This window comes from Protopterus annectens, chromosome 12.part0, assembly GCF_019279795.1.
Source record: "Protopterus annectens isolate FY-2018-M chromosome 12.part0, PAN1.0, whole genome shotgun sequence".
Classification (NCBI taxonomy): Eukaryota; Metazoa; Chordata; order Ceratodontiformes; family Protopteridae; genus Protopterus; species Protopterus annectens.
The window spans coordinates 391,167,271-391,192,748 of NC_056746.1; positions in this window are offsets into that span (position 1 = coordinate 391,167,271).

Sequence of the window (25,478 nt, forward strand, 5' to 3'; positions counted from 1 at the left end):
GCTGGGTGGAATATGAGAAATGGTTCCACTGCCATGACAGTTTGCAGCTCAGAGACCCTACTAGCTGAGATGATAGCCAAGTAAAAGGGCAGTTTTCAAGTTAAGAATTTTAATTCAGCAGAAGCTGCTGGTTCAAAAGAGGTAGTGTCTTTTTTTCCAGAACAAAACTGTGGTTCCATGGAGGAGTGGGTTGTCTCCTGAGAGGTCTGATGTGAATGTTAACACCTCTAAGGAACTGTTTCAGCAGGGAGTGGGAAAAGAGACCGGAGAAAGAATAGATATGTGGGTAGAAGTGGCAGAGGCATGAATTTTCATGGAAGGAAAGGATAGGCCTCTGTCAACCAGGGTAGCCATGTAATCTAAAATGTCAGACATATTGGCTGAGTTAGAACTGAGGCCATACTGCTGGCACCAAATGGTGAATTTTTTTCACTTCGCGGAGTAGGATTTCCTAGTACTAGACCTTATAGCCTCCTTGAGAATGCCTTGAACTTGTTTGCTTAGGGTATGCTCAAAGGAAGAAGCTGGGGGATTATCCAGGCTGAGTGTCTGCAAGTTGGGATGCACAAACTTCCCCTTATCCTGACTCAGGAGGTCTACTCTCTGAGGTAACTGCCGCACATTTTTGTTGGTTAAACTCTGTAGCAGAGAATACCAGTTCTGACTGGGCCAGTCTGGGGCTATCAGACTGACCCTTCGGCCTTCTTCCCTGATTTTTAGGAGGACCTGAGGAAGAAGAGGTGGGGGAAACACAAAGCAAAAGGTGGCTTCAAAGGAAGGAGAAAGCATATGTCCTGCAAGCTGTGGGCATTTTGCTTCTGGAACCGAATCTTTTTAGTTCGGCATTTTCTTTGGTGACAAAGAAGTCTTTGTTGGGATCCCCATTTCTGAACTATGCTGAGAAATGTTTCCCGCTGGAGATGCCACTTGTGGGGATCCATCAAGTTCCTGCTGATCTGCAAGAGTATTTTGAGCACCTGGAACGTACTGTGCCATGAGGTGCAATCCAAGAGAGTGAGCTGTCTCCTAGACCTGTATAGTTAGTCAATGAAGAGGGTAAGAGTGAGTGTCTCCTTGTTTATGTACCACATGACTGTGGTGTTGTCTGTTTTGACTAGCAGGACCCCTGGTTTCCATTTTTCTTTGAAAGCTACTAAGTCCTTCTGAAGTGCCATCAGTTCTTACCAATTTATGTGCTTGTTTCTGAACTTAATTTCCCATCTGCCTTGGGACTGTAGGTGTTGAAAATGACCCCCTAGGCTGTCTCTGAAGCATCTGTGGTTAAAGTTTGGCCCTGAAGGGTAGGACCCAGGTTTCGTGCATATGCCCATGTCCACCATGCAAATTCCTCCTCAGAGATCACCTGAATTTTGCTATCCAGGGACTGAGAGTGCTGGCAACACAGATTCCTGAGATACCATTGGGGCTTCATGTGTGGCCTGGACAGAGGGATCATGAGGATACAAGATACCATGTAGTCTAATGCTCTCAGGAATTCTCTGTCTGAGAGACACTGGCTCTGTATAATGTTTTGGAAGTACTGAGTCAGGAAGCAGACCTTTTCTGGACAGAGGAAGGTCTTTTGAAGGAAGGAATCCAGAAGAGCCCCTAGGAAAACTATCCTGGTGGATGGGTCTGTGCTGGACTTGCGAAGATTTATGGTGAGCCCCAAAGAGGTGAGTATTTACTGGGTGAAAGCCAGATCCTTGGGGAGCACTGCCTGACTCATGGCTTGAATGAAGCAATTGTCCAGATAGGAGTAAAGCTGGATCCCTCTTGTTCTACAGAAAGTGATCACTGAAACTAAACGCTTTCAGAAGACCCTGGCAGCAGCAGACAAGCCAAAGGGAAGTGCACAGAACTGAAAGTGAAAGGCACCTGCTCTGAAATGTAGAAAACTTCTGCAAGATTCCTCTACAGTAATGTACAAGTAAGCATATTTTAGGTCTACGGTGACCATTAAGGCCTGAGGGGCTATCATGGGAAGTTTTTGAAAAGTTAACATTTTGAATTTTGGTACCAGCTGGGACTGGTTGAGGGTGGACAGGTCCAGGATAAGGCGCCAACAGCCTTTCTTTCTGGGAACCAGGAATAGCCTGGAATTACCAGTTTCCCATTTGGTGTTCTGGTACTGGCTCTTCTGAGCCCAGTGAGCACAGGTTGCGAATTTGAGACAGGGCCTCTGCTGTTTGACTTTGTGGAATATCCAGGAAACCTGAGTATCTTAATGCCTCTTTGAAACATCATTTGAGATAACATTCAGAACCCACTTGTCTGAGGTAATGAGGGACCAATTTTGCTTGAACAGAGAAGGCCTTCTTCCTAGTTTTTCTCCTATCTTTTCTGGAGAGGGTGGAGGTGCGGGAAAGGGAAGGGAGAGTAATTGTTGCTCTCTGCCAGGCCAAGCATGTCTTCTATTGAGAGAACCAGATACTTCATCTCAGCTAGAGACCGCCATAACATCACAGCTGCATAGTAATGAGTGCCTAACCACCTGACAGTTGGAATGGCAAAGGTCTAACAATTCCTTGGAAATGTTGTTGTCCTACAGAAAGGGTATATTTTGCGTCATTTTATCTAAAATAGTTTTTGGTATTTGATCATATGAAACTGACAGTTAAGGGCCCTCATGGCTAGGGCAGCAGAAGTATAAACTGTTTTCCAGACCTATCAAGGGCCTTGCTTTCTTTGTCAGCAGGTAAAGGGTTTTTTGAAGAGCTGGCTCTTGCTCCCTTGGGTCCTGGAGTGGCAACCTCTGGATAAGCAGAGATATTTCTGAAGAGGTATTTATGTGAGTCCAGCACCCTATAAAACCTGCCTGGTTTTCGAGATGCTGGAGGAAGAGAATCTGGATTCAGGGAAGAATCCATGAAAACATCCTCTACCACTTCCAATACAGGAGGAACAACCAAATGTTTGTGTTCTGGGAGGTCAAGGAACTCCCTAATCCCTCTTTTTAGACTGTGGGTATTCCCATGCCTCCCAGAGAAAGTGTTACCTCATTGCATGGAGTGTTTCCTCAAAAGTAACATCTTCAGGAGGCAAAGCTGAAGCTAGATTCTCTTCAAAATCAGAATCTTCAAAAGAAGAAAGGGTTCCTCCTCAAAGATAGACTCCTGCTCAGAACAGTCATCTGAATCAGGGATTCAGAAAAAAGTTCAGGGGTAAGATCCCTCTTCCTTTTCTCTGAGGAAGACTTGAAAGGGGGTTGCCTAGCTCTGACTAAGGAGATAAGGTCCTCAGATAACCTGAAAGATAAGGTCCTCGGATAACCTGAACAGGTAATTGCTGATATCCTTGTGCATGGGAGCCGGTAGGCCTAGGCATAGGACCTGAAGTAGACCCCTTCTTAGAGGTAGCTCTGGCCCTGGGCCTAGTTATGTCTGTACTCTTGATGCCATTTTCTTTGTAAGGAAGAACCGATGCAGGCTGATGCCTCAAAGAAACGTTGCCAGTAAAAGATCTTTCGCTGACAGCCGATGTCTGCTGAGCAACTCCAGACCTTGACCAACTAAAAGCCAACCCTGTGCAGAAGCTGATGGACTTAACAGCATGTCAGACTCTGTAAGGGTTTCAACAAAAGCCTGCATCACTACCTTGGTCACAGAAGGGTGCTCTGAAAGCACCTCGCCTTCCTTAGAGATCACGAGCCTTGGGACCTGGCAGATGAGGAATGGTTGTCATCTAAGGCCCTATGCTTGGGTCTTTTGTCCTCGTCTTTCATACGCTTAGGGAGCTCACCCTCAAGATGACTGGTGGATGCCATTGGACGATGCAAAGTAGGTGGCAGGCTAAGATGCCTCGATAAGATTTTGGCCCTAAGCTTGACAGCTCTAAAACTGAAACAGGTGCAAAAATGGCAATTAGGGACATTATGATTAGGTCCTATACAGGTGACACAAAATGTACGAATGCCTCTGTGTGGGATTTGCTTACCACAGAAGAGACGCTTGTTAATTTTATCTGACATGGCTTAAAGTAAGGAAAAAAAAAAAAGAGTTTTCTCCCATGGGGTACTTAGCTTTTAGACTACTCTCTTGTGCAGACCAACTGACACACCGCTTCGGCTCTTGAGGCAAGAATAGACTGATGTTATGGTGTTGGCTGGCTCCCTTTATACCCCAGCGTACTGACGTCAGATAGGATGTTCACCAGCCTTAGGAGGGGGGAGATTTTTATGCTGGTAGTCAGGCTGGCCAAGAGCTTCCACAGCAGGAAGTCCCATAAGTTAGGACTGCAACAGTGAAACACAAAGAACATCAAATTTCCCAAAACTGACAGCCACACACACAGACTTGAGATGATGTAAAAAAAAGAAGTTATGTTCTTACCATAACGTTCCATGTGGAGTGTTCATCTCACCTTTGTTTTTACAGACGGGTTCAGATCCGATCCTCGGCTCCGAGTCGGCCGCATAGCAAAGCTCTGCATCTTAGAGAAGCTCGAGACCAGGCTATATCCCACAATCCTCCCTGCCATTACTCAGATCTAGTTTGCAAGCAAACCAGACCAACCATAAACCTCAGGTGCTAAGGCTACACACAGCCACAAAAATCAGAGACACTATCTCACTGACAAATTAACTAAAGGGTAGCGAAATATACCCCATGAGGTAAGAAACAATATACCCGGAAGGGGTTAAGGCATGTGGACCAGACTCTAGTCCTACTCTTTCTTCCAAACACGTGAGGGGAGGGAGGGAAGGGAGGGAGGGAATGTAAGAACAAAGGCGAGATGAACACTCCACATGGAACGTTATGGTAAACATAACTTCTTTATGTGAGAGTGTTCAATCTCGCCATTTGTTCTTGCACACGGGTAGCGTCCCTAGCTCAGTCACCCCGAGTGACTCATGGAAGAACGTTCCTAAGCACAGTGGAACCAAAAGATGTCCTGTCTTTGGAGGCTTTGTCAACCCTATAATGAGCGATGAAAGTATGTGGTTTAGACCACGTGGCTGCTGCACAAATCGTGTCCAAAGGCAGACAAGCTGCATGAGCCAAGGAAGTGGAAACGGATCTGGTAGAATGGCCCTTAGGTTTGGTGGGCAAGGCCTGATACAACTTAGAATATACAAAGGCTATACAATCAGTAAGCCATTTAGAAAGTGTACGTTTTGTAACTACCATGCCCTTTTTATTGTCTGCAAACGTGACAAAAAGCTGATCTGTTTTCCTGTAATCTTTAGTCCTGTCCAAATAAAATCTTAGTTGTCTGTGGACATCTAACTTGTGCAGCATATATTCCAACTTGCTGGTATGGTTTTTGAAAAAGGTAGGGAGTTCTATGGACTGATTAATATTCGTGACAGAACATACCTTAGGAAGGAAAGACGGATTTGTTCGCAAGGAGACTATCTGGGTGGAAAATTAAGTAAGGTGGTTTGACTGATAGTGCTTGCAGCTCTGAAACTCTTCGAGCTGAAGTAACAGCTACAAGAAAAAGTGTCTTCCACGACAAAAACTTCAGGAGGCAAGAAGAGGCTGGTTCAAAGGGTGGCAACATTAGTTGTGACAATAACAAATTTAAATTTCATGGGAATAAAGGGTCTCTGACGGGCGGTCGAAGATGGAAGGATCCTTTCATAAAAGCCTTACAAAGCCTGTGGGACATAATAGAAGAACCATCCTCACCAACATGGTAGTTGGATATGGCCGCCAACTGTACTCTTAGTGTAGAAGTAGAGGCTCCTTTGTGAAAAAGGATGGATAGAAATTCTAGAACTTTATGTAAAGGAGCTACCAGGGGGGTCCAAGTGTTGGCTAGATGCCCAGTATACAAAGCGTTTCCATTTACTCCTGTAGAGTTTTGTAGTGGAAGCCTTATGAGAGGCAACCAGAATGCGTTGAACTGCCGGAGAAAGTAGATCAGACCTGGCTAGGCAGGGAAGTGGAGCAGCCAAGCTGCTAGTTTGAGGGATAGAAGAGACGGGTGAGGAACTCCCGACGAATGGGCCAGTAGATCTGGTACTGGGACCAGGATCCACGGTTCCTCTGTTTGATGGGCTCGAAGAAAGGGGAACCATATCTGTCGAGGCCAGAATGGGGCTATGAGTATAATTGTCCTTTCCAGGTTCCTGGCTTTCTGAAGAAATTTGGGAATCAAGGGGGTAGGTGGAAATGCATATAGGAGACCCGGGGGCCAATCGTGTATCAGTGCGTCCCTGGGGGCATCCCCCGGAGGGGGTAGAAGGGCAAAATAGCTTCTGCATTTGGTATTCATCGGGGAGGCAAATAGATCGCAGCAAGGCTGGCCCCATCTGCAGAAAATTCTTTCTGCCACCTGTAGCTTGAGGGACCACTCGTGAGGTAACAGGATGGCTCTGCTCAACCTGTCCGCAATGACGTTGGATGACCCCGGGATGTGCGTTGCTATCAGAAAGCGACCCGTGGACTCTGCCCATTGCCAAATTCTATTCTCATGGCCTCTCTGCATAATGGGTAAGATCTGGTTCCCCCCTGTTTGTTTATGTACCAGACTACAGACATGCTGTCTGTCTGAACTGCTACTGTTCCTAGAGGTAGGAGGGTTTGAAAGTGTTGCAACGCCAGGAACACCGCCTTCATTTCCAGAACATTTATGTGCAGGTTGTATTCCATGTTGGACCATTCCCCTTGGACTGTTCTTTCCTGAAATAGTCCCCCCACCCTATCAGAGAAGCGTCCATGGTTATCGTGGCCGTCGGATTGGGTAGAACAAATGGACGACCCATAGTGAGATCTTGACTGTACACCCACCATGAGAGGTCTCGTTTGCAAGAATCTGTTATCAGAATCTCGTGCGCTAGGGGTAACTGCTGGAACGACCACTGCGTGAACAGCAGCCATTGGAGGAGCCTCATGTGCAATCTCCCCATAGGGACTGCAATCAGGGACGCTGCCATGAGTCCCAAAACCTTCAAGACTAGTTTGGCCGGGGCTTTCCTGCTTCACAGTAGAAGAACCTGTTCCTTGAGGGATGAAGCACTTATTGGAGGGAGCTTTACCAGTGTTAAACGTGTATCTAGGTCTGCTCCGATGAACGAAATATGCTGTGAGGGCAGTAAGGCAGATTTTTCAAAGTTTATGGAAATCCCTAGGTGGGAACAAAGGTTGACTGTGCAGTCTCTGGCTTGTATGAGGCGACGCTCGGTGGAGGCGGTGAGGAGCCAGTCCAGATAGGGAAACACCCGGAATTCTAGACGTCTCAAGTGAGACGCTACCACTGCCATGCATTTGGTGAATACCCTGGGGGCTGAGGTGAGCCCAAAGGGCATGGCTCGAAATTGAAAGTGACTGGCTCCCAGCCGGAAGCGCAGGTGATCTCTGGACAGTCTGGCCATCTTGATGTGGTAGTACGTGTTCTTGAGATCTATCGAGCACATCCAGTCATCCTTCTGTAAAAATGGAAGGATCGACTGAAGCATGACCATCCGGAACTTTTCCTTTTTCACGAAGGTATTGAGATTGCTGAGATCCAAAATCGGTCTCCAGTCCCCTGTCTTTTTTGGAACTAAAAAGAACCTTGAGTAAGTTCCGGATCCTTTTTGGTCCGCTGGGACTGGCTGAATGACTCTTTTTTTCGAGCAGCTTTGAAATTTCTATTGCTGCTGGGCCTCGCAGATGGGGTGGCACATCTGGAAACCTTCTGTGTTGGGGTGGAGTTGATATGAAGGGGATTTTGTATCCTCTGGTTACAATGCTTTTTACCCAAGAGTCCGAGGTGAGAGTTAGCCAGGCCTGTGGGTATAAAGCCAAGCGACCCCCGACTGCCTCCAGAGCAGGACAGTCGGGCCCCCGTTCAGGAGTGTTGGAAAGGCTTACCAGGGATAGGATCCCTGTCGCCTTGGTTCTGCGGACCCCCTCTGCCGCCGGGGCGACGTCTTCCATTTCTGCCCCCCCGCCTCTGGGGGGGGGGTCACTCTGTGTGGCCTGGAAAGATCCCGGAGTTTTACGGAACCACATTTTTCCACCTCGCTGCCCTTTGGGGTACGGTCTAGTTGGAGCGGAAAAATGGACTCCGACAGCAGACAGAGTCTTTCCTTCTTGCTCACACCGAGTTAGTGTCTCTCTCACTTTGGGCCCAAAAAGAGTGGCACCATCAAAGGGGGCGTTGGCGAAAGGAGACTTGAAGGCTTCCGCAAATGAGCACAGCCGCATCTAGGATGGTCTTCGTAGAGCAATCGCTGAAGCTGCAGCTCTACTCAATCCTTCAGCCGCATACGAGATGAGCCTCATGGATGAGTTCACTATGGAGGTAAGGGTGTTAAGCTGTGCTGTTACCTTATCTGAAACAGCAGCATCTGTGTTACCCTGGAGGGCATCTCCCAGCTCCTTGATGAGATCCCTCTGCAGACGTGTAAAATGTGTCAAATAGTTTAGCGAGCGCATGGAAAAAGTCGCTGAACTAAAAACGCGCTTCCCATATCTGTCCATAGTCCTAGAATCCTTATTAGGAGGATGAACAGAAGAGGAAGACTCAGACATCTCCTTTTTAGTGGCTGCAGCCACCACCATAGCGTCGACCGGGACTCCCTTGGTGAGATAAGCCTTGTCCTGGGGAGCGGTGATAAACTTGCTTGGTTTTCAAGGGACCGGTTCCACTGTGTCCGGTGTCTCCCACGCCCTTCGAGCAATTAAATCCATTAATTCATCGAAGGGCGGAGTAACCCAGGAGGTAGAAGGTTGAGCACGAAAAGCCTTCAGCAACACCGAATCGTCCTCAGTGGGGGCTAAGGACTGCCAATCACCCCTCTGTTTTAAGATCTCCAAGATGTCCGCAAATGAAACATCCTCAGAGGGGGATTTTGGGGACCCCTCTGCCTCATCCAAGTCAGTGTCAGATGTTAGAGATTCCTGCGGGGAATCCAAGTGCCTCCTCTTGCACTGTCTTTTCCTCGGAACCTCATCGGAGGGGGCTTCCGGTGAGGCCTCCAAGGAACAGGGGACACCCTCTGGGGGTGGCTGAGGCAATGGTGCTCTACGCTTTGGATGGGTCATGGGGGCAGAAACAGAGAGCGGCTCCTTAGGGGAGGGAGAAGACGCCTCCGATGAAGTGGTTGTCTGTGTAGACAAAACCTTCCTCATAAGGTCAAAAACCCCTGAACCCCGGGCCGAGGACTCCTCCAGTTCCGAAGAACATGGAAGGATCCCAGACACGGGGCCCGTGGGCCACGACCCCGAGGACGGAGCCAAGCCAATCTGTGCCGAGGCCCCAAGAGGGAGTGTCGGTACCGAAAGGCCGGTACGACTCTCGGTCCCGGAACCGAGGAGAGATCGTCGACTCCGCGACTCACCTACAGGTTCTGAAGGAGTCAAAGTCAATGGTGTCAATCGTGCAATGGACGGTTTCGGCACCGAGGGCTCCACTATCACTGGCTCATCCTCTCCCTGCTCCGAAGACTGGATGGGTCTCGAAGGAGGACCTGTTGGAGATAAAGGGAGGCCTTCTAGTTTTGACACCAATTGGGAGGAAACTGCAATCAACTTGGAAAGGGCCATGTTCTCCATAAGTTTCTGCACAACATAATCCACGTCTGTATCGGATAATGGTCTGGAAGATCGGGTCGAAGGGGCCGAAGATGGCACCGACCGAAGAATGGAAGGTGGTGGCAGCTCCGACACCGGTTCCAAGACCTGGGGCTCAGTGAAAGATAAAACGTTCGACGCTCGGCCCCGAAGTCTGTGGAACCGGCGAACGAACTTTCGAAGATGAACTCGGAGCCGATGACATGGGCTCCGACATCTTCAACCCCTTCGAGGACTTAGAAGCCTGGTCCGACTTGTCCAAAGCCTCCTGGAAGGCAGGCTTAAGTAGTCCCCTATCTATAAGTTTCCTGTGTCTATCTGTCATGACCCTCCCACTGAAGGAATGGCATATAGAGAAATCCTCTTGCAGGTGGAGAGGGCCAAGACAGTAGACGCAGGAAGTGTGGTTGTCAGTGATGGACATTTTCTGCCCACACTGACATCTTTTAAAACCGGATTTGGCTTTTTCTGACATAACCGGTAGTAAGACACTTTACCATGAAAAGCTTTAAAACACTAGCTATAACAAGTAACTATAAGAAAATATTTATATTGCTTTAAGTGATAAGAAGAGGTAGGCCACAAAAGGGAACCTATGTAAAAATGACAGGACTAATTACAATAACACACACACACACACACACACTAGTATTAATCAAAAACTAACTTCTCAAGAACTATAAGAACTTTTTAAAGTAGAAAGATAACAATCTTATCTGAATATAACAAAATTTTCTCTGGTCTGAGCTCTCGTCAATGTGATCCGTTGCAGCGGCAAACTAGATCTGAGTAATGGCAGGGAGGATTGTGGGATATAGCCTGGTCTTGAGCTTCTCTAAGATGCAGAGCTTTGCTATGCGGCCGACTCAGAGCCGAGGATCGGCTCCAAACCCGTGTGTAAGAACAAACGGCGAGATTGAACACTCTCACATGAAAGGTTATCCATGCTAAGACGCATGGTTCAGCCTGTGCTTATACTTAGTCTTGTCAGAACAAACGGCGAGATTGAACACTCTCACATGAAAGGTTATCCATGCTAAGACGCATGGTTCAGCCTGTGCTTATACTTAGTCTTGTCTGGTTTGTTTTATTTTTATAGCGGTCTAAGCTGAGAAAACATTTCAATGCTTTCAGAAAACATTTTCTCCAAGCCATTTCTCTTTACCAGATTGTCTCCTACAGACATGAGAACCAGACTAAACTATCAAGCACACATTTGTTTACGAGAAATACGCCTTATAATATTCAAAATTCTTTTTAATTTACTTGCTTTCTCTTAAACCTTGTTACTAGATTAATCTAAAAGCCTTAACCCAGTCATTCCTCTATGCAAGAGTGAGAAAAAGCACACTAATTTTTCTTTTGCCATGCTCTTTTATCCAGATTTGTTTTCATTGCAGTGCCTACATTTCTTAAAACCGAACAAGAAAAAAGACAGAGAGGAGGGGGAAAAAAAACAGGAGCACATATTTACATTAGTATCCCCACCGCACTTGAAATTAACTGAGAAAACTTTACTTTGTATTATGCAAAGAATCATTTACTATTAAAATAGTACCATTAAGAAAAATGGTTTTACAGTTAACTTTCACCCTCCTCTTCCCCTCTCAAGTATTTTCCGAACATTGATGACACAAATTAGAGCATATGCTTTAGAGCCCCTACAAGTTTAAAAATGTCCAAAATTGTTGCTCTGTCACATTTCACAAATATAATTATTGCTTTGTAATCACACATTTGTCAATTTCCAAGTTATTGTTTTGATTCCTGCTCATATCCATCTCCCAAATCTTGCCTCTGCTTCATTTCCAATGTACTCCCTTTTCTTTTAGTTGACACTTGTGCTTTTTTTTTTTTTCCTTCTCTAAGGAAACCCTGGAAAAAAGTTTTGCTTGCCCTGTCTCTCTCTGGTCTTTATTACCAGAACAAGAAACAGATCTCCCTGTGTTTCACAGCTCATTTTTTGTTGCTCAAACTTTTGTATTTCTTCTTTAGCAAGTACTTCATCAAAAATGATTCTGTCCTTCCAGGGAAAAATGTTTTGAAGATAGCTGGGTACTGCACTTTAAAAATCATAACTCCTTCTCAACATTCCCTGAATAATGGAATACACTAACGCCTCCACAAACACTCCACCATCTCCCGCTTTTAGTACTTTGTCTTTCTGCCGCTCTTTTGTCAGAATCAACTCCTTCTGCTGGTAAGGTCTAAGTTGCTTTCTCATTGCCAAGTCTGGAGCATATCCAATCCATAACACAACTTCATTAACAGTTTATTAAATATGCAAATAGTTCTAAAAATACTAAAAGAGATATCTCCCATACTTACAAGCCAGATGTAAACATATATACATATACAAAGAAAAATATATTCATAAAAACATTTAAAAACATCATATATTGTAAAAATTAATTCATATATACAATATAATATATGACTATTAGTCTGTTTTTATTTAAACATTTCAATTTTCTACACTACTGCAACAACTATAAAAGAAAATGATAGGAAAAAAACTTATTTTGCCTACAGAAATATGACCAATTTAAAAAGGAAATTATGCTTTAAAGACTTTAAAATAAATTTAACAGCATCTGTGGCATGTAACATGGGAACATTTCCATGTTACAATTGCAGTTGTTGTTTAGATATTTGTGCTAAAAAGTATTTTGAACATCCTATAAGCAATGTAAAATATAAAATAAACTGTGCAGCAACCTGTAAAACAACAATGGTGGTGTATTTAGCTACATGCGCACAATGTTCAAGTTTTTACGTTGGAAAATGCTCAAGATGTCTAAAAGACCGTATTATAGAGCATAGTTCGGATATGAAGAGGAATGTTCCATCTAATGCGTTAGCCCAACATAGATTAGATAAAGGTAATCTACATAACTTTAAATTTAAAGTGTTAGAAGTTGTATATAAAAATCTTCGATTAGGTGACCAGAATAATAAGTTAGAAATGGCAGAATATAAATGGATAGTAAGGCTAGCAGCAGATAGAACACCAGGTATAAATAATAGAATAACATTAAAACCAATATTAGATTTTAGACAGAAACAATATAGATAGATGATTAGTTATTTCTGGGAGTTTAAACAATAAATGTAGAGAAAAAAATATTTTCATATAGTTTTCTTTTATAGTTGTTGCAATAGTGTAGTAAATTGAAATGTTTAGATAAAAACAGACTACTACTCATATATTATATTGTATATATGAATTAATTTTTACAATATATGATGTTTTTATGAATATATTTTTCTTTGCATATGTATATATGTTTACATCTGGCTTATAAGTATGGGAGATATCTCTTTTAGTATTTTTTAGAACTATTTGCAAGTTTGGAGCATGCACATGATGTGCCCATTCAATTAACAATTTATGTTGTGGAATACCAGTCCAGTTGCTTATTTGTGCCTTCATAAAATTAATACAGACCATTCCTTCCAGCTTCTCTGGTACAGTAGAAAATCTTGGCTTTTCCCTATGTTCTCTGTCCTATAATTCTATTTTTTTATGAAACATCTCTTCTTGTGCAGTCATATTCAGCCAGCCTTTTCTTTATTCTGACCTCTGAGTTTTGCAGTTTTATCACCTTATCTGAATTTCTGTTTAAATCTTTTTCCATTTTTTCCAGTCTTTGTCTGAATCAATACACTCCATCAATGTTTTATTTTAATCAGGTCTGAGTGCAGTTGCCTTACACTTTCCCCTCTAGATTACTGGACATCATGCCTGGAAATTGCACCACTTTTGGCTGAACAGCTGTAGTGTCAGTGTTTCTTAGTCGTCTTCTGTAGCTAATTTTCCTTCAGGTTTTCTACATATCTTTTTTCCTGGCATCCAGACAGTGTACTTATTGGCTAGTCACTGAAATTTACCTAGAAATTCAGGTCCACTGGCTTTCTCTTCTAAGTTATTTTCACACTGGGAGAGCTAGAATTAAACTGTTTCTCGATGTGCAGCCATCTAGGAAGTATAACAGAATCCTTTTTAACCCATACTCCTAAATGTTTAATTCTATTATGTCCCCATAAATATGGGCAGTACTAAACCAATTCATGTGCGAGTACATAGTTGACTGCTAAAGCCTTTGTTTTGTCTCAATTTTATGTCCATAATCTCATAAATAGACAATAATGAAAACAAGGATCACTGCTCCAGAGAAGACAATGCAGACACCAGTAGTACATGAGTACTTTCGTTCCTTTAATTTACAAAATGGAACTTCATCAGATAAACTTCTCTTAAAAACTTTGTCTTGTATTACAAACTTCATCTAATCAATTTGAAACATTAATTAAAAGCCAAAATCCAGGTTAAAGGAGCCATTCACTTTTCAGTGTGTACCCTAATAATTTACAAATGTACAAAGTCATAACAACAAATATAAATGTTATTAATAGAAATGTAGAACCGGCTGATAATAAATACGTGGTAATATTTACATTCTGTTTGCTTTCAGTGACAAAATACTATTGATAGAAATTCTATCATTGATTCCTAGGAATTGATTAGCATTAAGTAGTACCTGCCAGTATGTTTCCTATATTCTAAATAGGATGACCAATTACCACCCCTATTGTTAACTGCTACTTTTTCTAAAATACAAAAAAAAAAAAAAAACTTTTTAAAATCGGGACAATTACTAATGTGCCTAAAAACAGCACTGGTCTAATCTTTCCTTCTGATGACATATGTATGCTGGTAAATTCGGAGTTGGTTCTCAGTTTTTCTTGTGTAGAATGAGGCATATAACATACGGTTGTTACATAAATCACACCTCTCATGTTAAGACTCAGTTACCATGTATAGGCAATACCCTTTTGAAATTTCCTACAATGATATTAGTAGTCTCAGATATATATATATATATATATATATATATATATATATATATATATCTACACACACTACATAGGAGGTTACTAGACTAATGGCCCTTAGACACTTATAAGCCTAGCCAATAGTTTATGAACTCTACATATACTATAATCTCTGTAATTTTACACCCCATCCCTCATCTCGACAACTCAAGATTACAGTATATTAACTTTGGCTGGACAAAAACATGTTTTTTTTTTTTACATCATATTGCCTACATTTCTTAAAACTAAAAAGGAAGAAAAAAGGCACTGTTTTACTCCAGTATCTTTATCACATACAATAACTGAAAATACTTTAGTATATAGCATAACATTTACATCATGAAATGTTTTATACAAATACAGTTAACAAAAATTGTTTACTTCGTTACTCCCCCCCCCCCTTCAGTGTCCTTCCAAACATTAATGACATGAAGTGGGATATATGTGTTTCAGTCCTCCACAAGTTTATCAAAGTCAACAAAAGTCCAAGCATTCTACTTTTTCTTGCAAAGCTATATTTCACAAATGTGACTGATGATTTACAGTCTCACATTTATTCACTAATTTCAATGTTTCTGGTCTTCTTTCTGTACCTCAGACTCTGGTTCACGTCCAAGGTACTCCAGATTTTTCTGGTCAGCCCCTGTGCTTTCTCTCTCTCAAGCATTTTCCTTTGGAACATTGGAAAAGGTTTCACTGGCAAAGTCTCTATGAGCTGTCTCTCTCTATGAGCTTTATCATAAGAAGAATGAAAAGCAAAGTCCCCTTCTGCTTGATGGTTTACTTTTTGCTGGACAAACTATTTCCTCCTTAGCTTGTGCTACATCAAAAAATGTGTTTGATCGTCCAGGAAATAACATTCCAAAGACAGCTGGCTACAGCAGTTTGAACCTTACACCTGTCTCTTGGCATTCCCTGACTGCTGGAATAAAATTACTTCTCTTATGCCTGATGTACAGTTAATAATCATTTTCCACCAACACTGTACTATCCCCAATTGTAACACTTTATGCTTCTGCCACAGTTTTTCCAGGGTCAGCTCTTTCTGCTGGTACAATTGCATCTTTACTAATACAGGTCTTGACTGCTCTGTCATGGACAAGTTTTGAGTATACACGTCTCCTTTCAGTTAATAAATCCTGCTGTGGAATACCAGCCCACCTGCTTATTTGCTCTTTCATAAAATTAATAGTTTGTTCCTTCCAGTTTCTCTGGTACAGCAGAACATCTCAAAGTGTTCCTTGCATGTTCTGTCCTCTGCCATTTCCTGAAATAGCTCTTCTTGTGCAGTCTCATATTTAGCCATTTCTTCATCAAGTCCTCTGTTTTTCAGTTTTATCAATGCATCTAAATAGCTGTTTAAAGCTTCTGTTTTTTCCAGCCTTTTATTTGATATGACATACTCATTCAGTGTTTAATTTAGTGTAATCAGCTGTGTGCACATTTGGTTTATTTTTTCCTCTATATCACTGGAAGCCATGTCTTGCACTAAAGCTGGGGCTTGACTGCTTTTTGCTGAACAGCTGTGGGATTCTTCCCAGCCATGTTTTCTTTTCACCTTTTCTAATTAATTTTCTTTCAGGCTAAGTTTCTTCTTTGCTGGCATCTAGGCAGTGTACTTACTAGTCAGTAACTAAATTTATTTGCAGTTACTGGCTGTTATCACAATTTCTTTTTTCACTTTGAGAGAACTGAAATCAAGCTGCTAATCAGTGGGCAGCCATGTTGGAAGTCCCATTTCAGTTGCAATGTTGACTCTATTGATGCTCTGGCTAGGGCTACAGACTCAGATGCTGCCTGAGCAGGCTGGCATCACTGAAGCTGTCTTAGGGCTCCACAGATGTGTGCTTGAGCAGGATAGTACAGCTCAGTTTATGTGCAAGATCTTGCATGCCCAATTTTTGGAAAAGTTTTCTTCAGTCAGCCCACTCAGGACATGTACAACACACAGCTGAAGAGGAAGCAGACTGTTTGGTAATCTCCAAACTCTGGACCCCACCCAGTTCAAGTTTGTAAAAGGCAGATCATGTCTCCTAAACCTGATAGACTTCTTTGAAGCAGTCACCAAAGCAGTAGACAAGGGTAAGGTGGTTCACACAGCCTATCTAGATCTTGCCAAGGCTTTCAACACCATCCCCCATGCTGGAATTATAGATAAACTCACTAAATTAGGTATAAATCCCTAGGTCACAAAATGGGTTGCTAACTGGCTCACTGACAGAACCCACATTGTGAAAGTAGCAGACTCCAAATCCTACTTCAGACCAGTGACAAGTGGAGTACCACAGGGTTCAGTCCTGGGTCCTCTCCTGTTTGGTATCTACTTCTCTGAAGTACAGGCTAACACAGAAGGTCTTTGGCTAACGAAGTTCACAGATGACTGCAAACTAGGAGCCATAATCAAACCTCCTAATGATGTGGACATCCTACAAAAGGGCCTCACTGAGACAGATGCCTGGTGTCAAAGCCATGGCCTCAAGCTCAATGCCAAAAAGTGCACTGTCATCCCCTTTGGTAAAAACTCTGTACCCATGAACTACAACATAGGCGGTAGTATACTTAACAACAAAAGTATGATAAGAGACCTTGGGACACAGGTGGACAGTAGTCCCTCCTTTGATAATCACATTGCCACAGTAGTCAGGAAATCCTTCAATGTGGCACACCTCATCACAAAAGGTTTCTCATCCAGAAAAAAAGAGGTCATTGTTCCCCTCTACTCATCACTCATTAGACCCATTATAGAGTGCAACGCCCCTTTTGGTATGTACCTCACAAGACATCTACAACTGGAAAGGCTGCAGAAATACCTCACAAAGAGGATTACCGGCCTCAAACAGATGTCCTATGCAGACCATCTCAAAAAACTCCAGCTTTACTCCATCGCATATCGCCTACTCAGAGATGATCTCTGCCTAACATACAAAACTATGTCAAACCAAGAGCTGCTGGACATGCTTCACTTAAAGAAATCCCAATTCCTCCGAGCTACACTCTCTAGGGACCTAAACCTTGTCACCACAATAAACAGAACATGCCGAAGTGATAGATTCCTGTCCTAGAGACTTCCCATACTCTGGAATAAACTACCAATCTATATCAAAGCTCCTCATTAGCACTCTTCAAGAAAAACATTGATATTGGATGGGAAATAGGAAATTCACCCTGGGGATTACCCCTGTGGCTCTGCTCAACAGTGGCACAGGAAAATAATTTTCTTGGGTGGCAAAAGCCAGGGTATCTTTCTGGTTGGGCTTGTATAGGCCCCCAGGGCCGATATTCTAGTACCTACCTATGAACATCTATGGAGAGTATTTAGGATCCCCTTCCTGCATTCAATGCTTCTCATCTGAATCTAGCCAACCACAAAAAAAAAAAAAAGAGGGGCCTCCTTGACACCCAAGGAAGGCCCTTAAACATCAATTAGTGTTGTGTCCTCGACTGTCAACTGGTTTTCCCATGAGAATGACTCCAATGACTTCCCACAACAGTTATGATACGGTCATAGAACTGCATACAACAGGAGTGGTTTTTAAGACTTTTTTGCAACTTGTAAGAATTATAAATGAATTGTAGATGTTTTCTCCCTGGTCACATTCTGCAGCCCACCAGTTCTCCAGCAGAAAAGAAACTCAACTGGCAGAACAGCCTATATCAACAGAGCTCTTAGAATAGGTCCAAACTCTAGAAACTGTCTCATTTCTGGATGAGAGATAAGGGTTACACACTCCCTTCCCTCTTCTTCTCCCCAAATAGAGCGAATAACTGCTGTCCCAATCTATGTCCCTGAGATTTCAGCCAATTCATCATGTCTTGCTCTCAGTGGTTATCCTGAAAGGGCTCACTCAGTTACTCTAGCAAGTACTTGGATAGTATCAACAGATGGGATCCTACTGTTGCACAAAGGAACATGATTTTGACCTTCAAAAGAGGAAGAGTACAAGTCCAAATATGGGGAATGTATACCAAGTGTGAGGTTGCACCATCTCAAAAATATTACCGTGTACTGATGTACAGTGTTTTAGAGTTACTATACTTAACAGGAGTAAGGGGATATAGTTCTCAAACCAGAATGGTGCAGAACAGCAAATTTATTGCAAACACATTTTGACAGCATTACAGAAAGTTTCATAATTTGCTGCATTCCCAGTTGCACTCTGTTTTTCAAATTACGAGACTTTATTTTATGACAAGGAGTTATCAGTGAACATTATTAACTTTTCACATTAGCATTCACTAGGTGTCTGCTGCTAGTCTTACCTATTGACTCTGTTGAAGCAAGCATGCTGTGAAAACCCTGATGGCTGCAATGACAAAAAAAGATCATAAACTGGAGAAAGTCATCTGATTCCATCACAGTAGAAAGCCTTTACTGTACACTCTTTCACGTCTCTCGTTTGTCTTTAGAGACAGCCCAAGAGGCCAAGATTTTGGCCATCTGATTGAAGACACAGCACAATGAGTGTTCAGACTCAAACTCAGCCGTGCCTTTTGGCTTGATGGTTGTAGTAAAGATTTTCATGGTACTGCTTACATGTTTGAGAATGTGGGTGTTGCAGTAAACAGTAAGCTATCAGTGGCTTCAGTCCCACATGTTCACAGACCTGCGTCTGATGTCAGAACCCTTTCTTTAGGCCCTCTAGCTTCTATAGCTTTAGGGCACATACCATATTGTCCAAACCATTGCAGGCTTTAGCAAACAGGGAGAAAATCAGTAGTCTGGGTGCCAAGCCCTTCAGACTTTTCAAGCCAACTTAAGAAGGTAGGCTAGAGCCTTGACACAAATCAATGCTAGGCATATAAAAAAATCAATGTCCTCATCCTGGGAGGAGGAAGGATGAGGGTCCAGAAGCCCCTAGAGATTGGGCCTAACGAAGACTGTTCTAGACCTAGAAAAGGAATCCAATACTCTTTTTGCATGGGTCAAGAGCAATCAGTATCACTTTTTTCTCTGATAAGAATTTCAAAAGTCAGATAATTTGGCTCAAATGGAGGAATTAGTTTTTCCAACACAAAAATATGATTCCAAGGAGAAGCCACCTTCTTTCTATGAGACTTGGTATGACGCACCCCTGTCAAAAAACATTTTTACTAGAGATTGCACTGAAAGAACGGAATCCATGAGCAAACATGCCAACACGGCTTACAAATGAAATTTGATGAGGAAGAGTAAAGACAGACCAGTGGATAGTAACCTGGACAAACAATGCAATTCCAGAAAAACACTTGCCCTGAAAGAGTGCTGGGTTCCTGTTTCGGCATCAACTAAAAAATCTTTTCCATTTACTAATATACAATTATTCTAATAGCGGGTTTTCTTGCCTCCTTTAATACCTGCTCCATGTCCTCAGATGCCAAAAAGGTATCAAGATTCTATTATTCAACCAATCAGCTGTAGTTGTTTGGGGATGGGATGTATCAAACACCATTTGGCCAGTGTGAGTAGGTCCAGTCAGTGAGGAAGCTTGGAACAATTGCCCTTGGACATAAGGGAGAACCACAACGATCTTTGGGGAATTGTTCTGAATCTCCAGAATGACCCTAGATATTAGTGGAAAAGAATATAGGACATTCCTGTTCAAGCAAAAGAAAAATCACCTGTCTTACAAGCCTTCTTGCATGGAGTCCTGGAGCAGAATTTTGCCAACTGTTGTGAGTGGAAGCAAAAAAGTTCTATTTGAATTGTTCTCCATAGCTGGATCAGTTCCTGGAAGATCCCCTGATGCAGCTTCCAGCCATGCGTGTCTGTCCTTTTCCTGCTCAGCTTGTCTGCCAAGTTTGCTCTGACAGTTATGTAAAATAGCTACATACACACACATTTTACATAAATATATTACACACACACACACACACACACACAAAAGGGGATTCTGAAAAGATGTACCCCAAACTAACATAACAGAATGTTAAGATCTGGTTCCCCCTGTTTATGCACTACATACCTGTGGTGGTGTCTTGTAAAATGCTTGAAGTGGCCTTGGGCACCCAGGATGACTGATAGCACTGAGACAATTTATAAGGTGCCAACACCTGTTATTTTCAGATGCTCTGGTCTGTCTTTCCTATTCTAAGGGCCCACACTTTTACTGGTATAGATGCTGCTCCACAAGCAAGGTCTGAAGCATCTGTTGTTAGACACTGCTGGAACTAGAAAGGAAAATTGGAGACCTGGATTCCTATAAATTTGGTTCCGCCATCAAAATAATCTCCATAAACACAAAACTCAAACTGGAACATGGAATGTCAGGGGATGATGATGTTGGAACCATAGACATTTTAGGTACCATTAGATGTTTCTCATGTGAAGGCTTGGTAAAGGAATAATGAGAATCACATAAACCATGAAACACAGAATCCTGAGAAACTGCCTGGCTGAGACAGCAATCTGAGTGGAGGAACTTAAGAACAGAACTAGATATAGTACAGTTGTGTACACTTACAATAAATGTACATGTTCAAGTGTATTCACTGTTGCAGTCATCACACTTGGGTTATCTGCCTGCAGGTAGCCCTCAGTCAGCCCTAATACCAGAGACTTAGTATTTCTGTGTCAGTTGCTGTCGCTCCAGGTCTGACATCAGGTTGTCAGAGGTATAAAAACAGGCAGCCGATGCCATTACATCAGTCTTTCTTGCCCCAAATGTCAGGAGCCCCTCAACAGGGAGCTAAGATATGGTGGAAAAATCTCCACCAGTAAAAAGTAAATACCAATACCCCTGCAAGGGGTGAATAGTATACACAGAAAGGAGAGAGGAAGGGGGAGGGAAACCAGGACTGCAACAGTGAATACACTCATTATGGTAAGTGTACACAACTGTGCTATGTTCTTTGTGTTTCACTGTTGCAGTCATCACACTTGGGTTGATTTCCCAAAGCTGCAGAAAGGGAGGAGGCAGTCAAAAAGTGTTTGGGCTGGCTAATATGCCCTGCGGGACTGCAGTTGCAAAACCCACCCTGGATTTGGAAAATATAAGCAGGTGGTAATGCCTGGTGAATGTGTGTACAGAACTCCAGGTAGCAGCCTCTAGAATGTGTCTGGTAGGGACTCCCCTGAGGAATGCTGTAGAGGTAGACGTTGCCCTAGTGGAATGTATTCTGACCCCCTGAGGGGTTGGTTTCCCATGGTGCTTGTAGCAGAAATGGATACAGTGTGCTATCCATTTGGAAATTGTCTGTTTTGAAATGGCCTTGCCCTCTGTCCTTGGTGCAAAACTGAGTAGTAACTGGTCAGATTTCCTGAAGGGCTTAGTCCTATCCAGGTACAATCTGAGCAGTCTGTGCACATCCAAGGAGTGCAGAATCCTTTCCCCTTTATTTTGAGGATTAGGGAAGAATGTTGGCAAATGGATAGGTTGGTTGGTTGAGAGCCACACTGGACACCACTTGGGGCATAAAGGAAGGATTAGTCCTGAGGGAGACCCTGTCAGAATGAAAAAATGATGAAGAGTTCCACGGCCATAATTGCTTGTAGCTCAGACATTCTTCTTGCTGAAGTGATGGCCAGGAGCAATGCTGTTTTCCAGGAGAGGAATTTTAAGTCTGCTGATACTGCCGGCTCAAAAGGGGTGAATGTGAGCTTTTCCAGTACAAAGTTAAGGTCCCAAGCAGGGGTGGATGCTCTCCTTGGTGGCCTTAAGTTATTTGCCCCTCTCAGAAACTGTTTGATGAGAGGGTGAGAGAATAGGGGTGGCTCACAGTTGCAATGAGCCGAGATGGCAGAGGCATGGATCTTAATGGAGGAGAAGGATAGGCCTCTGTGGAGTAGATCTGCCACATAATCCAGGATTAGAGGTAGGCAGGGCAGATTTGTGTCCTCTCCTTTAGACTGAATCCAGGAGCAATACCTTTTCCACTTATCAGCATAGGATTTCCTCATACTGGGTCTTAAGGCTTCAAGAATGACGTCCAGTACCTGCTTGCTTAGGCTGGTCACTGGGGGAGAATTCAAGGAATAAGCCAGGCTGCAAGATTTAGGGTTTGCAGTTGCAGATGCAAGATCTGTCCCCCCTGCTGAGTGAGCAGGGTGGGGCTCTGGGGTAGGTGCTACGGTGGTACCCGTGACAGGCTGCGCAGGAGTTGGTACCAGTGCTAGCATGGCCAAACTGGGGCAATCAGAATTATCCTTGGTCTGTCCTGTCTTATCTTGAGCAATACTCTTGAGAGAAGGGGCAGAGAAGGAAATGCATAGATTGAGAGATTTACCCACTGGAAGCATAGGGCATCCACTTTCCAGGCCCTGCTGTGAGGTGTCCTGGTGCAGACTTTGCTGAGCTGGTGATTGCAGGGGGAGGCAAAGAGATCCACCTCTGGGATCCCCCATTTCTGAATCAGAAGGCTGAAGGTTCTGGGCTCTAGTTGCCACTCTCTGGGTCTAGGAGATTTCTGCTTAAGTCATCTGCCAGTGTGTTTTGTTTGCCTGGCAGGAATTGAGCTTACAGATGGACCTGCATGTCCAAGGCCGTGTTCCACAGGGCCATGGCTAGTCTGCAGAGCAGGTTCCCCCCTGCTTGTTTATGTACCACAAAACTGTGGTGGTGTCCATTTTTATTAGCAGGGGTCCTGGTGAAAGTAGGGATCTGAAAGCTGTTAATCGAGTGCGCTGCACAGCTAACATCTCTTTTTGGTTTATGTGCAGATGAATTTGACTTGGGTTCCAGTGGCCCTGAATGCACTTGTTGCCCAGGTGTGCCCCCCAGGCATAATCTGATGTGTCTGTGGTTAGGGTCTGGGTGGGATGGGGTTGAGTAAAGGGTAGTCCCTCGTTGTGGTTGCATGCTGCTGCTTACCAAAGAGACTCTGTCCTTAGACAAGTTATGATAGGAATGATGGTTTCCAGGTCCTGAGAATGTTGGTACCAAAGACTTAAGTACCACTGAAGTTTCCTCATATGCAGTCTGGCATATGGAATTAGTAGGATGCATGAGGCCATGAACCCTAGGACTTGCAGGATTTTCCTTGCGGATAAGCTGGGTTCTGGTGGCCATTTGACTGAAGTAGTCTGCCAGACAGACTTGTTTTTCTGGTGTAAGGAATGCCATCTGGGATGCTGTGTCCAAGCTTGCTCCCAGGAATACACTCTTTTGACTGGGGAAATGTTTTGATTTCTTTTCGCTGATGGTGTACCCCAGGGAGGTTAGAATATTTTTTTACAAATGTCAGGGGCTGCAACAGCATTTCCTGACTGAATCAGGCAGTTGTCCAACTATAGGTAAATTTGAATTTGTCTCTGTCTGCAGTAGGCAATTGCTGGAGCCAGGCATTTTGTGAATACTCTGGGAGCAGTGGATAAGCCAAAGGGAAGTGCAGAAAACTGATAATGCATAGATCCTGTCCTGAAGCGTAGATATTTCCTGTATGAGTCCCTTATAGGGATGTGCAGATAGGCATCTTTTAAGTCTAGGGTAGCTAACCAGGCATCTTTGGCCATCATAGGAAGAAGCTGCTGCAGGGTGAGCATTCTGAATTTTGATACCACCAGGAAGGCGTTTAGGATGGAAAGATCTAGGATTGGGCCAAGTGCCTTTTTTTTTTTTTTTTTTTTTTTTTTTTTTGAGTACCAGGAAAAGTCTGGAATAGAACCCTTGACCTATCTGTTCTGCAGGAACAGGTTGAATTGCCCTTGTAGAGAAGGGATTGAACTTGGTTTTGTGCCTCTGCCCACTGGTTTGGAGGAAGGTCTGGGAACTCTTTTGGGGTTGGCAGTGAGTGCAAGTAAAATATGCACCCCTAGGATATAATGTTGAGGACCCATCGGTCTTTGGTGAGGGAAGTCCAGTTTTTTGCATGAGGTCACGTTTTCCTCCTAGGGGCACAAGCAGTTGGGCAGAGGTGGGGTGTGGAGTTGAGAAGTCATTGGGAATTCTTCCCGTAAGGGGGTGGCTTAGCACTCCCTGTTTTTGAAGTGGGGGCACTCCATTGCTTAGATCTCTGCATATCCTGAGACTGTAGTCTGGGGGGGTCTGTGTCCCCTGGGTCTAGTTTGAGATAGCCTTGAGGGGGCTGGAAAGGACCAATGTTTCGAGGGGCAATGCCTACTAAATCTAGGAGGCTGTACTTGCAAGAAATCTTTGTCTGATTTCCTGATAGATTTAGCTTTTTCTTCCATCTTTTTAAGAACCTCTTCTGCTTTGGTGCCAAACAGATTGTCCTTATTCAAAGGACCGTCAAGTAATTTTGATTTGACATGGTCTGGCAAGGTTTGATCCTTAAGCCAAGCATGCCTTCTCAGTACAGAACCAGTGACTGCTGACGTGCAAGATGCTTCGAGGGCGTCAAAGCCACACTGCAATGTATACTAGCCGACTTGGCTTGCAGAATGCATAAGCTCTTGTAATTCTTCATTTTCTGCACAGTCCATAAAGGTAGCTATTTTTTGCTTAATAAATTCCACAATATGTTGTTGGCACTTCAGCATGTGAAACTGGCAATTCACAGCCCTAATTGCGAGTTGCAGAGGTGTATACTTTCTTACCCCATCTGTCTAAAGCTCTGGAGTCCCAGTCCGAAGGGGTGGGATTCTTAGCTGTAGTTGCTTTGATACTTTTAGGCCCCTGGGAGATGACCTCTGGGTCAGCAGTAGGATTTTTGAAAAGGAATTTGTGAGAGTCAGGTATTCTGTAGTACCTGTATTGTTTCCTAGGAGCAGGGAGTAAAGTATCAGGAGTTAAACAGGATTCCATAAAGACATCATCCACAACATCCAGGACTGAAGGTATTGCTAAAGGCCTATGTTGTGGCAAGTCTAGAAATTCTCTGAGTCTCTTTTTGGGCTGTGGATAGTCTTGGCATTCCCAGTGGAAATGCTCTCTTAAAGTATGCAAGGTTTCCCCAAAAGAAAAATCCTCTGGAGGAGAAGCAGAGGGAATAGATTCCTCTGCATCTGAATCCTCATAAGCAGATAAAGGCACGTCTTCATATTCAGATACCTCAGAGTCATCGAATTCTTGGTCTGTTAAAGCTGCTGGGGACAGGTCTCTTTTTCTCTTAGCAAGGGAAGGCTGACTTCCCCTAATCAACATAAGGTCTTCTGCCATTTTAAGCATTTGATGTTGTGGCAAGGAAGCAGGTGCATGAATTTGGGTCGGCTGTTTTTTA